The 16,561-nt window shown below is 36.3% G+C and overlaps 1 protein-coding gene across 12 annotated transcripts in view; it reads right to left on the bottom strand.

Moving 5' to 3' along the window:
* Positions 1-16,561, bottom strand: part of HHLA2 (HHLA2 member of B7 family) — a 236,807-nt gene that overhangs the window by 107,354 nt on the left and 112,892 nt on the right. For 8 of the 12 annotated variants that reach the window (XM_056793442.1, XM_056793444.1, XM_056793439.1 and 5 more), the window contains exons 1-2: positions 5,559-5,690; positions 4,387-4,495 (exon numbers count right to left, since the gene is read on the bottom strand). The gene's annotated coding sequence lies outside the window, so the exon portion shown is untranslated. Of the gene's footprint in view, positions 1-4,265; positions 4,496-5,558; positions 5,691-14,003; positions 14,124-14,401; positions 14,514-16,561 lie in introns of those variants that run through there. The other 4 variants (XM_056793440.1, XM_056793438.1, XM_056793441.1 and 1 more) reach the window with 2 other exon arrangements.

The following is a 16,561-nucleotide window of genomic DNA, read 5'->3' as shown; positions in this document are numbered from 1 at the left end:
TGAGACAGAATTATCATACAGCTAAGAAGACAAGCAACAGAGAGTCGTGTGATGGAAACCAAGGGAGAAAAGAGTCTGAGCTTCATTTCTCTCTACCTCTGCTCAGCCTCCATCAGAGGATCAGCCTTCCTCTGGGACTTGGGGAAAGTCATATCACTTCCCTGGGGGTTCAGTCTCTTCTGGGTACAATCAAAGAGTTGGATCCTATAATGCTAACATAATGCTTTTGAAGTTTGTTTGTTTGTTTTGGGTGCAGTAGATAAGGCACTGGACCCAGAGTCAGTAAGACATGAGTTCAAATTTGACCTCGTAACTATACTAATTGTGTGAACTTGGACAAGTAATTTAAATTCATTTCCCTTAGTTTCTTCCTCTATAAAATGGAGACACAATGATAGTACATGCCTCCCTTGATTGTTTTGAGAATTAAATGAGATAATAATTGTAAAGTGCTTAGCACAATACCTGGGACATGGTAAATAGTATATAAAGATTAGATATTATTATTTATTATTATTTTACAATAGGAGGTGATAGTTTTAAGTCCTCCTCCATCCCCCTTGCCCAAAACATTCATTTTTTGTTAAGGTCACTGTTTTTGCCTAACCCTCTAATAATCCATTTCTTGGAATAGCAAGTGTGAAGAAACAGCTAGTGATTCTTGATGATTTAATGTAAAGGTCAAGTTATTTCAATAAGAAACTCCCTAATGGGTAGATGGGTAGCCTCTGGAGCTAGTGAGTGGCTTCCCCCCCTTTTGGTAATATTTAGATAGCTTCTCCCCTATGCCTCACTCCCCACTGAAGCAAAAAATTCCCAGTGAGGGCTCTGATTTTGCAGCATAGATATAAAGAAAGTAGATCAATCAACAGAAAGAATATGAGACTTGGAATTAGGAAGACAAATTCAGATACTGCCTCAGACAGTAGTGAGTGACTTGGGCAAGTCACTTAACTTTCATTTGCCTCAGTTTCCTTATCTATGAAACAATAGTACTTAATTGCTGTAAAGATCAAATCGATTAATATATGTAAAAGGCTTTGCAAATATTAATACAGTATGTATCAAAGAGCATAGGGAATTAAATGACTATTTTAACTCAAGAGAAATTGTGGGACATAGCAAAGAAGAGAGGGAGTTGGGAAGGACATTAAGAAATCATTATTCGTCCAAGAAAAAAGTTAAGATAGTGTAAGGATGCCATGTGCCAGGATCTGCAGAAAAATGAGGAATCTCCCTTCTTGATTCTCAGCTCTCTTGTCAACAAAAACCATGTTTCATTCATCCTTGCAGTCCCCTACTAATAGGGGCTAGCTGTTTATTGCATGTGTGGTACATGGTCAATAAATATTTTTTGAACCCTGACTGAATCCTCATGCTCAGTGAATAGGTACAAAAAAATGTGAGAGTTGAGGAATAAGGCAAGGCTGTTCAGGTATATGTATGCCTTGCTACATATGCAGAATTGCCTGTAACAAATGTAATTTCAAATTAAAGAAACAGAAAACAAAAAATGGCAAAGGAATAGTAATGTAGGTTAAATGATTGCTTTTGCAATTTGCACCACTCTGATGACAAAATAAAAAAGGGAGCAAGCTATATGAAAAATATATCAGAGCAGCTCTTACAAAAAAGAAAGAGTATCGAGGAGAAAAAGTGTTACATTTACTGTAAGAGGATATGGGTTCAAGTTCTTCCTCTGACACTATCTCTGTGACTGGGTAAGTCATTTAAAGTTCTCTGGATGTTTCCCCATCCATAAAAAGAGAAAATTGAAGTAGATTCTCTAAAGTAGTTTTTAGCTTTAAATCTGTGATTTAAAAAATATATTAAAAGACAAAAAGATGGGGGAAAAGGAAAAATAATAGCATTGAATAGAATACATAAACTTTGTGGAAGTGCTTTAATTTAAGTTCTTTGAATGTACATTTATTTTCCTTTGTAACACTGGTGTACAGATCTTATTCCTATCCTCAAGCAACTTACAATTTAATAGTGGGAGACCTTTTCTAGTTCTTCCTCACAAGGAATTAACTTTGTACTCTGGAGACCAAAACTGTTTTGGGAAATGTCCCTGAAACCTGCAAGGTAGTCTGTTTTCGATGAAAATGAAAGCAAGATTCTTAACACATTACATCAGATCTCTTATTACAATATATAGTTGAAATAAGGGCCAGATCTCAGTTTGGGATTTCCCTTGTTTTTTCCTTTGTTTTTGAAGAAAAGCAATTAACATCATGACCAGTGATCTCCTGACTTGCACCATGAATTGGATTTTAAGGAGGTAGAATTGTGCAAAATTATCTATGAGAAGGAAGTTCCTTCTACCAACTCAAGTCTAAACTTTCTTTGCAAATGATGATCTTAGAGAATTTCCCAGAACATAGGGAGAGTAAATATCATGCCCAGGTCACAGAATCAGGATAGGGTAAGGATCTTGCTTTCATTTTCAGTGAAAGAGGACTCCTTTGCTATTGTAAGACAATGAGGATAAAATGAGACAATATTTGTAAAGCAGTTTGCAAAGCTGATCACCAAAGTTGGAGCACCATAGTGGGGGTGCTTCTGGAGAAGATTTCTTTCATTCCCTTATCACATAGGTGGAGATAATTCATCTCCCCCAGCTGAGTAATTAGTTAACCAGTAATAAATTTTTACCATAATAAAATTACAACTTTAAAACTCCTTCCAGAAGTATTCTGGGAATGAAGATTGTGTTCACTATAGCACAATGCATGGAGGTAAAGTGGGGAAGGGTCACCTTCCTCTTCTTTCTTTAGGGTCTTATGGCTCAGAAGAGCAGGATTTTTATTTTGATGAATCGTTTTTCCTTTCCATTTTTAAGTGAAATAATGTCTCCCAGGCATTAGAAAGAGCAGGCATATAGAAGTTGTTCTTGCTGTGTCTTTACTGTAAATAGTCTTTTTATTGGCTCTAGTCACTTCTTAGCTGTGTGACCCGAGACAAGTCACATAAACCCAATTTCCTAGCCCTTATTGCTCTTCTACTTGGAGCTGATATTTAGTATCAATTCTAAGATAGAAGATGAAGGTTTCAAAAATATATATTCCTTTTACAAAACTATATGATTGTCACATGGTTATATGCTCAATTTCCCATCAATTATGCTCCCAAATTTTAGGAAGCCTCCTCCACTCCAGTTCCATTTAACCCCTTTATATGTTTACATATATATATATACACACACACACACATATATAATTTTTTCATTAATGGAATTTGTTTCCAGGCATCTCAGCTCCTCCCTTCCCTTCCCACACAACAGAAGGCATCATTTGGTAAATAGATATGTACACATAGCTCATATCTTTTCTGGCAGTGAACATATATAAGTTATTCTCCAATTTTAAATTGTAGCCAAATATAATGTTCTCTTGGTTCTACTCGTTTCACTCTTCCTTATCTCATATAGGTCTTTCCAAGTTTTAAAAAAATTAATCTGCTCATTGTTTCTTATAGCATTGTAGTGTTCTATTGCAATCATATTATCACCATTCGTCCAGTCATTCCCCAATTGATAGGCATCCCCTTCGTGTCCAGTTTCTTTGCCACCCCGAAGAAAGCTGCTTGTTATAAATACTCTGGAACGTAGAGGTCCTTTAGCTTTTTCCCTAATCTCCTTGGGAAATAAGACTTAGAAATTGTATTACTGCGTCCAAGGTTATAACTCTAGGGGAATAATTCCAAATTTCTCTCCAAAGTTTGCTCAGCTCACAGTTCCACAAACAGTGTATTAATGGCCCCATTTTTCACAACTTAGAGAATATATAATATATATATATGTATGTATATATATGAAATCTATCTGTCTCCCACGTATCAACCCAATTACAACTTAGCAACCAACATTGCTTTATTTATTGACTTCATAGGAACTTTCAAAAAATCATTTTAATTGTTCACAATACATCTGCCAACACAAGAACACTCGTCGCTTTAGATGTAAAATTTCACAATATGTATCATAGTCTTCCCTCTGCATACTCTAAAAGTTAACAGTCAAAAAAAATCTGCTATTTGGATTAAGAGAATGTGTCTCTTGGAATTTCTCCAAGCTTAATTATATTTACCGTACCTAGGTATTATTCACATAAGAAATCATCTAGCATGTCCCTGCTTTTCCCACCTCTTCCTATGACAAGAAAAGCACGCCAAATCCCAAACAAATGACTCCACTCTACTCGGCTCCAGCTCCCAATTTTTAAATCTTCATTATACCAGATATTCAGTGAAATATTCCTTACCTTGAGTGGAAATGGTGAAGAGCCTTTTAAGGAATGACACATTCAGGCGTTCCACACAATCAGAGTAACACACAAGACTTTGCCCTCTGAATCACTGGGCTCCAGTGAAATTGGTTCTTACCTTTTGACTTCTTCAACTTTTCTGAGGAAAAAGAATGTGTCCATTCAGGCTGCCCTCAGGAAAATCAGAAGAGGAAAGAGAGGCCCACTCCCCCTGGAGAGTGATGATCCTGGAAAGATGTTCAATGAAGGAGGGTGAGAAACAAATCAAAGCTGAGGCTCAGCAGTAAATAGTTTTCCCCGGGTCTAAAGCTTATAAAACAGCTGCACTTAAAAAGGGAATACATGCCTGAGCTCCACAGAAGGGGTGTAGCCTTTTCCTCCTATTCAATTCTTTTTTTTTTTAACCCTTATTTTCTTAGGCTCAATACTATGTATTTGTTCCAAGGCAGAAGAGCCATGAGGGCTAAACACTGGGGAAAGGGACAGAAAAAAAGAGGTTTCTATGTAAAACCATGAATCTGCCTCATGAGAACTTATTTGGTAAAGCAAGTAACAAATTCAGCACATTACTTCCAATGAGGTCCTTCCATTTTGGCTGTGTCTCCTATTGAATTTCCTCCTATTCTCTTCCATGCATTAAAAAAGAATTTCTTTTTATTGGATCATTTTCATAATACTCCCCTCACTCCTCCCAATTCTTTCCCCGGAACCCCCATTTCCAAAAGTCCTTCCTTATGCCAAGAGCCGGTTCAAGTAAAGCAAATCTAAACATCAGTCATATCGTTCACTCTACAAAAACGCTTATCCAGTATCGTCATGGTGGTGACAAATCTGAAGGAGAGCAAAAATGCAGAGAAAACAGAGCAAGTTAGAAAACAAAATTGAAAAAGAAAAGTTTCCAGAAGGCTTAAACTCCTCAAGCAACCAAGCGGGGGGATAGAGCTCACTGAGACAGCATGAGAATTGTTGGTGTCCCAGAAAAATGGGAAAGAAATAGTTCTGAATGCCTTATAACAAGAAAGCTCACAAGGAATTTGCCTGGAAGATTCAACAGAGGTCAAATAGCAGATGGGTAGAATTCACAGGCAGCTAATTGCCCAGAAACACAGACATAAAAATTCAGAGCACAGGTATTGAGGAGAAGGTTCTGAGGATCCAGGAATCACAGAAGCCACCAACCAAAATTGAAGAGAAGAGCAGAAGAGAAATTTTTAAAAGACAAGAAAGTTAGTGAAAGCAGAGAAATTTTATGTGAGCCCCCAAATGGCCTTATCTTGAAAAAATACATACCAAAGATCCCTTTTTCTCCAGAAGTATTATGCCAGACATAGTCTTTAGTAAAAGAAAAAAGAGATGGACAAGGTTTGACAGGTAAATCAACCAGGAAACTGATCTTTGATAAAGTATGCAAGATTTAAATCAAGAAATAAGTGATGACTCAATGTTTACATACAAATGTTAATAAGAACAGGTTGTAACAGAGATCTGAAAGTCTATAGAAGGAATACTATCTGCCCAGCACTGTGCTAAGTACTTTACATATTACCTTATTTGATCCTCACAACAACTCTGGTAAGTAGATGCTGTTATTATCTCCATTCTACAGCTGAGGAAACTGAGGAAGACATTATATGACTTGTCCAGGGTCACACAGCTAGTGTATGAGGCCAGATTTGAGCTCAGGTATTCCTTGCTATAGGCTCAGGGCTATTCAGTTCTATATTACCTCACTGAAGTAAATGACCTAGAGAATAGAGGGAAATAGGGAATGGAGAAAGGGAGATGAATGTGAATTTTTACTGTATAACTTGGGACTGGAAAGCACAAATGAAGATCAAGCTAACTGAGAGGTGGCAGGGAAGAGAGGGGAGAGGGCTTATATGGCATAGTCCTCCATGGACCAAGTAGAAAAAATTTTAAAAGATTTTATCAAGAGGCAGCAAGGTACCTCAGAGGATAGACAGGACTGGAGATGGGATGTTCTGGGTCCTAATCTGACCCAAGATACCTCTTAGCTATATGACCCTTGACAAGTCACTTAACCCCAATTGCCCTAGTCCTAACTCTTCTGCCTTGGAACCAATACTTAGTTGAAATTCTAAGATGGAAGGTAAGAGTTAAAAAAAAAAAAAGATCGTATCAATAAAACTGAAATCGTGGGATGATGGAAGACTGAGGTAGGCAGGGAGGAAATTATCCATGTCTGTATTTAAAAACTTGGATGGAAACAATACAAGGAAAATAAAGTACACTTTGTGCTGATTTTAAAATAAATAAATGAAGCACAATAGCAGGATATGATGAATGAAAACAAAACTCTATGAGGACCCTGGGGACTCCAATAATGATACCTCTATTTCAAAGCAGTTTAGAGGTCTGTAATCACAGCTCTTAAACTCATATCAGTATGTTTATCTTTACTAATCAGCCAGATGACCCAATTAATACAAATCAATGGCATTTCCTAAAAGATTATAATAAGAAAAATAACAACAAAACATTTCACTCACACTCTCCACATTCCCCTGGTCCCACCATTTATCTATTATATATATTTATTATATATTCCATCTATTCCCCAGATATGCATATCAATATTCTCCACCATCCAGCAACACTGGCTTTCTTGCTATTCCTTGAACAAGATACACCCCCATCTTCAGGTTCCAGATATTTCGGTGGCTATTCTTCATGCCTGGCATCCTCTTCCCTCCTCCTCTCTGTTTCCTGACTTCCCTTGTTTCCTTTTAACCTTGGCTAACATCCCACCTTCCTCAAGAAGCTTTTCTCAATTTATTTCACTGCTAGTGCCTTTCCTCTGTCATTTATATCCACTTTATCTTGCATATATTCTGTGTCTACCAAACTCTTCACATATTATCTTCTCCATTAGGCTGAAGGAGGGGATCTCATGTCTTTAACAATTAGCACAGTGCCTGGAACATAGTAGGTGTTCAATGACTTGATGCTTTTTGATTGATTGACATTATTCTCCATCCCTCAATCTGTAATCCAGCCAAGGTCATCTCCAAGTGTTTCTCTCACAGGACACTCCACCACCTGACAGCTTCCTCATCTGATACAACCATTCTGGAGAGCAATTTGGAATTATACCCAGAGGCATCAAATTGTGCATATCCTCTGACCGAGCAATACCGCTACTAGGTCTGTATCCCAAAGAGACCACAGAGAGGGGAAAAGGACCTATTTGTACAAAAATATTTATAGCTGCTCATTTTGAGGTGGCAAAGAATTGGAAACTAAGGGAATTTCCATCAATTGGGGAATGCTTGAACAAGTAGTGGTGTATGATTGCAATGGAATTCTATGTAGTGCCATAAGATATGACAAATAGGATGATTTTGGAAAAATTGGAAAGACTTATAAGAAGTGGTTTAAAGTGAAATGAGCAGAACCAGGAGAACATTGTACATAAAAACACCAATATAGTACACTGATCAACTATGAATGGCTTAACTGTTGTCAGCAATGCAAGGATCCAAGACAACCCCAAAAGACTCATGATGAAAATATATATCCACTGCCATAGAAGAAACTGAGAGTCTGAATACAGATCTAAGCATACCATTTTTCACTTTACTTCCCTTCTGAGTTTTTTCTTGAATGTAAAATGTTTGTCTTCTTCCATAATTGAGAAATATGAAAATATGTATTACATGATGGTGAATGTATATCTTGTCTAGGCTGCTGCCTTGGGGTGGAGGAAGGGTTTGAGGGAAAGTGAGGGAGGTAGAGAATTTCAATCTCAAAATGTCAGAAATGGAATGTTAAAATTATTTCTGTATGCAATAGGGGAAAAATTAAAAATCAAATAGACACATATACTGAAGATGGTTACTCAAAAAGATTTTACTGATGGAGTGTTCCATCAAAGCAGTTTGGAAACTACTACTCTAGGGTACAAAGGAAATAAATAAATGTAGAAAGGAAGGATTCAAACATATACTTTTTATATTAATATAAAATAATAATGAGTTAGGAAAGTATAAACAACAAATACAGACTTAAATGGAAACTAAAAATTATATCCTAGATGATTAATATTAAGGAATAACTACATTGTAAAAAGAGTAAAAGTTATATTAAAGATAATGATAATATGATGTGATTTATCAAAATTTATAACTTGTAGATAAATCCTTCTTTAGAGGAAAAAATTATGTCTCTAGACACTCACTAACAAAATTAATAAAGTGAATATAGTAAACATTTTTAAAACAACAAATAAATTTTCTTTTAAATTTTAAATAACAAAGGCAAAACTCCTAAAAATGATTAAATAAATGAATAGGTTTCTTAAAGAATAATAAAGTTAATAAACCATTCACTACTTTGATTGTATCTTAATCCTTACTTTCTGTCTTAGAATTAATACTATATATTGGTTCCAAGGCAGAACAACAAAAAGACAAGGCAATGGGGATTAAGTGACTTGCCCAAAGTCATAGAGGTAGGAAATATCTGAGGCCAAATTTTAATTCAGGATCTCCTTTCTCTAGATCTGACTCTCAAACCAATGAGCCACCTCACTGCCCCCAACCAATTTGACTTTCAAGAGGAAAATAATTACCAAATTAAAAAATGAAGAGATGAAATGTATAATGAATTAAAAAAGAAATAAGGACTTTCTGAAACTGCTAATAACAATTATATTTCATTAAAATTGAGAACTTAAAAATGGATAATTATAGCAAAAGAGGAACTAGTAACCTCAACCACCTATTCTTAGAAAAAGAAACTGAATGATCTTAAATGAACTCCCTCTAAAAACTAGTAGTATAGTAGTAGTCTCTCGGAAACGGAGGATGACGATTGTCTTTGTGAGCTTTCATCTGTGATGTAGATGAGTGTGCACAAAGATACTTGTGCGTGAAGGAGATTTAAGTGGAAAAGTCGATGCACAGAGTCCCACTCTCTCGGCATTGGAAGCCTGGGTCCAGTGGCATGAAAAGTCGTTACACCTGGAGACTTCCTCAGCTGCATTGGATGACCATGTTGTCCTTTGTGCTCCAACACGCCCTGAGCACTCCACAGTGCTTTGCTGCATCGCCATCTCAGCCGTTGAACCTTCTTATTGGTTTCTTCCGCCTGTTCGGCTGAAGCAGTCTTCACATGCTGGGTGAGCAAAGCCCTGGTTCACCAGGGGTCGACGATGACCTGATGGCTACCCTCACAGGGTTTAGCCGGCCTGTCGAAGCCATTGCCTGGGGTGTGGCCGCTGCTGCATGCTAGCAGCTACTGGGAGCCACAAGTGAGAGCTAGGTGTCTCTAAAAACTAAAAAATAGCTTAAGGTCCAAAAAGATTTACATGTAAATTCTATCACACACTTCAAAAACAGATCGTCGTATGCTAATAATATAAAGGTGAGGGGCAGAGGAGTTATAATGCATGAGCCTAGACCTCCTCTTCTAGTTTGAGGAACTTTTTTTCCCTGAGTATAGGTGATAAAGTAGCAATCATGAAAGATGGGCTTTCTAGAAATGGCTACCTTAGGAGATAGAGAATTCTTCAGCTCCTCAGCTGGTGTTGATTATTATGGAAGGTGACACCCTACAGCTGGCAGGTTGCTTTTTCAGAAGAAAAGATAATCATGAATGAATGAATATGCCTAAGCCCTCATCTGGTTTATCAAAAGACTTGGACTTGTAGGGAATTGTTTAAAGCCAAGGAGGAAGATCAGACTACACTATGAACCTCAGTACAAAGGTACAAGAGAATATCCCAGAGGAAGTGGTACCCATTATCAAATACTTCAGAGAGTTTAAAAAAGGATGAGGACTGACCAAAGGGCACTGGATTGATCAAATATTAATGTGTGCAATAGAATTTCTGATATAAGCTAGACATCCAAAAAGCACATAGTAAGAACCATTGCCTAATAGATGAATAGTCAAAGAAGAAGAAACTTGAATGATCAACAACCTTTTGAAAAAGAGTTCATAAGAGAAATGCAAATTAAAACAATTCTAATGTACTATCTTACACCTATCAGATTGGCTAATATGACAGAAAAGGAAAATGACAGAATATTGGAGGGAAAAATTGATACACCAATGCTCTATTGGTGGAATTATGAAATAGTCTAATCTTTCTGAAGAACAATTTGGAACTATGCCCAAAAGGTTATAAAACTGTGCATACCCTTTAACACAGCAACACCACTATTAGGACTGAATCCCAATAAGATTTTTTTAAAAATTAAGGAATAAAATTTAAAAATATGTACAAAAATATCTACAGAACCTCTTTGTATAGTGGTAAATAATTGGAATTGAAGGGTACCTATCACCTGGGAAATGATTGAACAAGTTGAAGGATATGTCTATGATGATATGACTATTGTTCTATAAGAAATGATGGCAGGATGATTTCAGAAAAACCTAGATTTACATGGACTGATACAAAGTTAAGGGGCAAAGTAGGAGAACACTGCACACAGGAGCAGTTATACAATGATCAACTGTGAATGACAGCTATTCTCGGCAACAAAATATAATTCCAAAGGACTCATGATGAAAAAGGCTATCCACCTCAAGAGAAGGAACTGATGGAGTCTCAGATGGAGAAAGGCTGACCAAATTGTGATATATGTTGGTGACCGACTACTGTTGTGCTATAAGAAATGATAAGCAGGATGATTTCAGGGGGAAAAAAACTAGAAAGATGTACATGAACGGATGGAGAGCAAATAAGTAGAATTGGGAGAACATTGTACACAGTAACAGCAATACTGTATGATAATCAACTGTAACTTAGTTACCTCTCAGCAATACAAAGATATGGGACAATTCTGAAGGACTTAAGTAAGACAAAGAAAACTATCCACCTCCAGAAAAAGAACTGTTGGAGTCAGATGCAGATCAAAGCATATTATTGTTCACATAAAAAAAAAAGAAAGAAAGAAAAGAAATAGAAGGCATTGGAAGAGTGGAAGGTTAAAACTACAACAACGTATGGTTAAATATATGTGTGTTACATTAATACATATTAATAAGTCATAAATAAAAGTGCCTTCATAAAAATCCTAAAAAAGTTGTTGTTTTTTTTTAACTGATGGAGAGGGCAGCTGGGTGGCTCAGTGGATTGAGAGGCAGGCCTAGAAATGGGAGGTCCTAGGTTCAAATCTGGCCCCAGACACTTTCTGGTTGTGTGACCCTGGGCAAGTCACTTAACCCCTGTTGCCTAGCCCATACCTAGGAACCAATACACAGTATTAATTATAAGATAGAAGATAAGGGTTTTCAAAAAAAATTTTTTTTAAACGGATGGGGTCTCAATGCAGATGAAAGCATATTTTTTAAAGGTCTTTCTTTTTCTTTTTTTTTAAGGGGGATTGTGTTTTCTTCTACAATATGATTAATTTGCATGATTGCATAATTTACTGTGCCTATAAATAATCTATAGCAAAAAAGGAGGGAGAAGAGGGAGAGAATTTGGAACTCAAAAATTTTAAAAACAAATGTTAAAAGTTGTTTTTATATGTAATTAGAAAAAAGGAAAAGAATCCATTGTCCCTAGTAATTAGAGAAATTCTAAGGTACCATTTTACCTTGGAAAAAGTCAATGATGGAAGGTCTGTAAGAACACATACTGTTTCACTGCTAATAGAGCTGTGAATCAATACATCTACTCTAGAAAACAATTTGGAATTATGTGAGAAATGTTACTAAATTATTCATGCCATTTGAGTCAGCAGTAACACTACTGGATTTATACCCTGAGAGAGTCAATAAGAGAAAATTCTCCTAGTGTCAAAATGTTTACGTGACTTCTTTAAAGTCATTTGGTCATGTTTGACTCTTCATGCTGTTCATGGGGTTTTCGTGGCAAGGATGTTGGAGGGGTTTGCCATTTCCTTCTTTAGTGGTACACAGTTACAGTTATATAAATTAAAACCAATGCTAAAAGAAAGGCAAGATTTTGAACCACAGTCTTCCTGCCTATGCCAGATATATTTGATCCATTAAATCACACTGCTTCTATAAGGCAACAAAATCAGTTAAATATAATGGACAATCTTAATTCCAAATCAGTAAAGTTGAAGGACATGTTACAAAATGGAAAAATCAAAAGGAACATATATGGTCAGTGCAATCATTATATTAGATAGCTTTGCTTAACTCTTCTTTTTCCTTTTTTGTTTTTTTAAGAAAGGTGTTATCGGGGCAAGAGAAGTAGTTAAGTCAAAAATGATGTATGTCCAAACAAAATTTAAACCTCCCCACTGAGAACAGCTGATAAATAATGAAGTTAAGCCAATATCTGGGGGGAAGGGGACTTTAAGTAGCTGCAGGTATTTTAACAGTCAACTAGCTAAGTGGTAGACCACTCTAGTGGTAGAATATTCCAAGTTTGAGAACTAAGGAGTCTAATTCAAGAGTTGGAGCCCATGAAAAGAGGAAAGAATCAATCTGTGAAGTTCTCTTTTCCCTACCTTACACTCTCCCAGGACCATGTTATTGAAGAGACTGACTACCACGAGACAATACATCCAGAAGACAGTAGAGTGAGGTGTACCAGGGCAGAATGCCTGTTGTGGGCTCCAATAGCCATAAAGTGCCAGGATTTCAGAGTTCATTCTTTGTCCCATGTGTTACCACCCTTCATGTGCCTCATGCGCATTGTATTCTAAATCTGAGCCCACTCTTCCCATGGACCCATGTCTATTTATGAGAGAATATGTTCTAGGCATGAGAGGTCAGATGATTAGGATTCTACTTTTTAAACCTTTCTTTAAAGCTGATTGGGTTTCCTAAATGATTATTGCTTATAAGAAAATATATCAGTTTGTTGTTCAGCCATTTTGCAATCATGCCTAACTCTTTGTGACCTCATTTGGAGTGTTCTTGGCAAAGATACTGGAGTGATTTGCTATGTCTTTTTCCAGCCCATTTGACAGATGAGGAAAGTGAGGCAAAGAGGGGTAAGTGACTTGCCCAGTGTCACATAGCTAGTAAGTATCAGAGGCAAGATTTTAAGTCAGGAAGATGATTGATTTCCTGTCTCCTGCCCCAGAACTCTATCCATTGTGCCACCTAGGACACCAGTAAGCAAGAGTAGGGCAGCTATGTGCCTCAGTGGATAGGAAGTCAGACCTGGAGACGGGATATCTTGGGTTGAAATCTGGCCTCAGATACTTCCTAGTTCCATGACCCTGGATAAGTCATTTACCCTCAATTACCTATTCCTTGTAATCAAAACTTAGTATCAAAGACAGAAAGTAAGGGTTAAAAAAACAAGAATACTGAAATCTAGTCTCTCAAGATTCTTTCTAGAACCCCAAGAATAAGTAACCATCTGTAAAAATAGGACTCATGACCACAAGTATAAATGAAGATTGAAATTGAATAAAGTTGTTTTCAAAAATAACTTTCTGAGACAAATATGTCCTGATTCCCAAGCCAGAAAAATATATATGTAACACTAATGAATATCAATCCTAAATATTAAACAAAATCTGTCCATTGGAAATATATTAAAATATTAATTATGTCCACATTAGAATTGTACCAGTATTGAAAGTGTAACAATTTTCAGGAATGATTAGTATAAAATTAATGTTAATAAGGAAAGATAAAAAGAATATTTTATCAATAGATGCTAAAAAAATCTTTCTCACAATCCAGCACTCATTGATATTTTAAGATAATAAAATGGAAGAGAATTGAGGTTATGATATGATCAAAAGCATTTATCTAGAAGTAAGAACTTACCAATTTATTGTGTGATGGAGAAGCCCAGGAGACTTTCTCAATAAGATCAAGGTGAAGCAAGAATGCATTATTGTCAATATTGCTGTTTGACTTAGTTTTTGAAATGCTGGTTATAGGAATCTGAAAAGTAAAAGAAATGATAAGTATTGGCAAAGAAGAGATTACTGACCAGAAGCAATGTTCTATCTGTTTTTAAAAGCACACGTATTTATAGCAGTATAATTTGTGACCACAATAAGTTGGGAAATGAACTCTATGGCCAATGACTGGGAGTGACTGAGTAAAAAGGGGTGTGGATATATGCATGTTATGGAACATACTGAAGAGAGAGTTGAATATAAAGAATTCAAAGTAGCTTGGAGTTAAGAAGCAGAGACAAAACAATAATCTATACTTACATACAGTTAAGGAAACAAAGGCAATCATTCGTTGTTGTTTAGTTGTGTCCAACTATTTGGGGTTTTCTTGCCAAAGATACTGAAGTGGTTTGCCATGTCCTTCTCCAGCTCACTTCATAGATAAAGAAACAGAGAAACAGGGTTAAGTGATTTCTCCCAAGGTCACATGCTGAGGTCACATTTGAATTCAAGTCTTCCTGAGACTCCAGACCCTGTGCTCTATCCATTGCACCATAGAACTGTATGCAGAAATTAAGGATTGGGGGCACCTACGTGGCTCAGTGGATAGAGTGCTAGACCTATAGATAGGAGGTCTTGTGTTCAAAATTGGTTTAATTTACTTTCTGTGACCCTGGGAAGTCACGTAACCCCAGTTGCCTAGTCCTTACTGCTCTTTTGCCTTGGAATTGATATTCAGTATCGAGAAGGTAAGGAGTTAAAAAAAATTAAAGATTGACTGTACAGTGTTAAAATGATCATAGCAGCCACATATTAGAAACCACCAAATGCATTGTGGTTCTCAAACCTTAAATGGCCCTACAATAAGCAGTCACACATTTTTAGGTCCTTTTCAAGAGGTGTGTTTTGACTCATATTAACTCTATCAAAATTCCTTTGTCCTCTCACTTCAACTATTCTTACAGATCAAATCCTATCCTTTAAGTCATAAATCATATGTTTACTTCTTGATGAAGTCTTCCATTACCAGCTGGAAATGTGTTTCCCCCGCCTCTGGATCCCCATAGGCTGTGTTTACAATGATGCTGCCAAATTCACATCACAACTGAACAGAAAAATCCCTATAGGCTGCCTATTGACTTAGAAAACTACATATTTATGTTCTCCTATATTTTTATTTATTTTGTTAAATGTTTTCAAATTACATTTTAATCTACATCAGCCATAATGTAGCCTGTGCATCATACATTTGCCATCTGTGGTCTATAGCATTCATACGTGGTCACAATCATCTTATTATTGCCATACAATATAGTTGTGTATATGTCCTTGTTTTTGCCATCAAAGATTTAGACATTTTTGTCTAATATTAGGATAAAGACTTATGAGACCTAATTCACAAGATTCTATATTTACAAACTAAAAAAAAGGAGACACAAAGTATACCTTCACAAACAAAGTAGAAAAGCTAAGAATGAAATAAATCAATGAGGTCTCTGAAACCACTGAGTCTGAAGGATAGCAATCACCTGCTTAAAATACAGTAGGAATTCTTAAAGTGTGGTCTAGGCATTCCTGGAGATGCCCAAGACCCTATCAGGGGATCACAATAATATAGACATTTATCTAATACAGTAAATATTGAGATCTAATCCACTGAAACAAAAGATGGGGGGGTTCAATAATTTTTAAAAATGTAACAGGGACCTGAGTCCAAAAATGAGAAAACTGATGGAATGTAGGAACATTTCATCTAAAGGTTGAGAAGATATTTCATCCTATGGAGAATGAGTACCATATTGACAGTGACTCTGTGGAAAGTGAAGAAACAGCATCTCCATGCCTCTGAATCATCAGTGATTTTCAAACTTTGTGCTTCTCCTGCATTTTTAACCTGAAAATGTAACTCCTATATTTTTCATTAGAAAATTAATGCAAATAATTTAGCATGTCTCTTATTCAGATAAATTACAAATATTTACTAAGACACTCAAAATGTAAAATAGCATATATACAGATATTTATTTACTGTAAAAAATCCTTTACAGTTTTCATATTCATGACAAAAACAATCCCATAGAAATAAGCAAATTTGTAAAAATATCTCATAATCAGAATAAAGCCTAGCTGGACCTATGATTTCATCAGGAAAGGGAACAAACAGCCAGAAAGGAAACTTCTTCTACCAAAGAAGGTAGGAACTTTCTCTGGTCTTAGAGAGTTGACCAGAATACCAATGGGATAAGACTTGCTCAGAATCACAGTAGTATGTGATAGAAGCAGGATTTGAACCTAAGTACCTCACCCTGGCTTGAAGAGGGCAGCTCTATCCATTACTCCATGCTGCCTCTCATAACCATAATAATATGTCACCAGCTAACATTTATGTGGGCTTTAAGATTCACAAAGAACCTTATGAATATTACTTCATTGAAATTCACAAATGGTGAAAAGGGTTTTTAACCCTTTTTGATTATTGGT

Source organism: Monodelphis domestica, chromosome 4 (assembly GCF_027887165.1).
Source record: "Monodelphis domestica isolate mMonDom1 chromosome 4, mMonDom1.pri, whole genome shotgun sequence".
NCBI lineage: Eukaryota > Metazoa > Chordata > Mammalia > Didelphimorphia > Didelphidae > Monodelphis > Monodelphis domestica.
The sequence above is the reverse complement of the archived record's forward strand: the minus strand, read 5'-3'. Positions and strand labels throughout refer to the sequence as shown.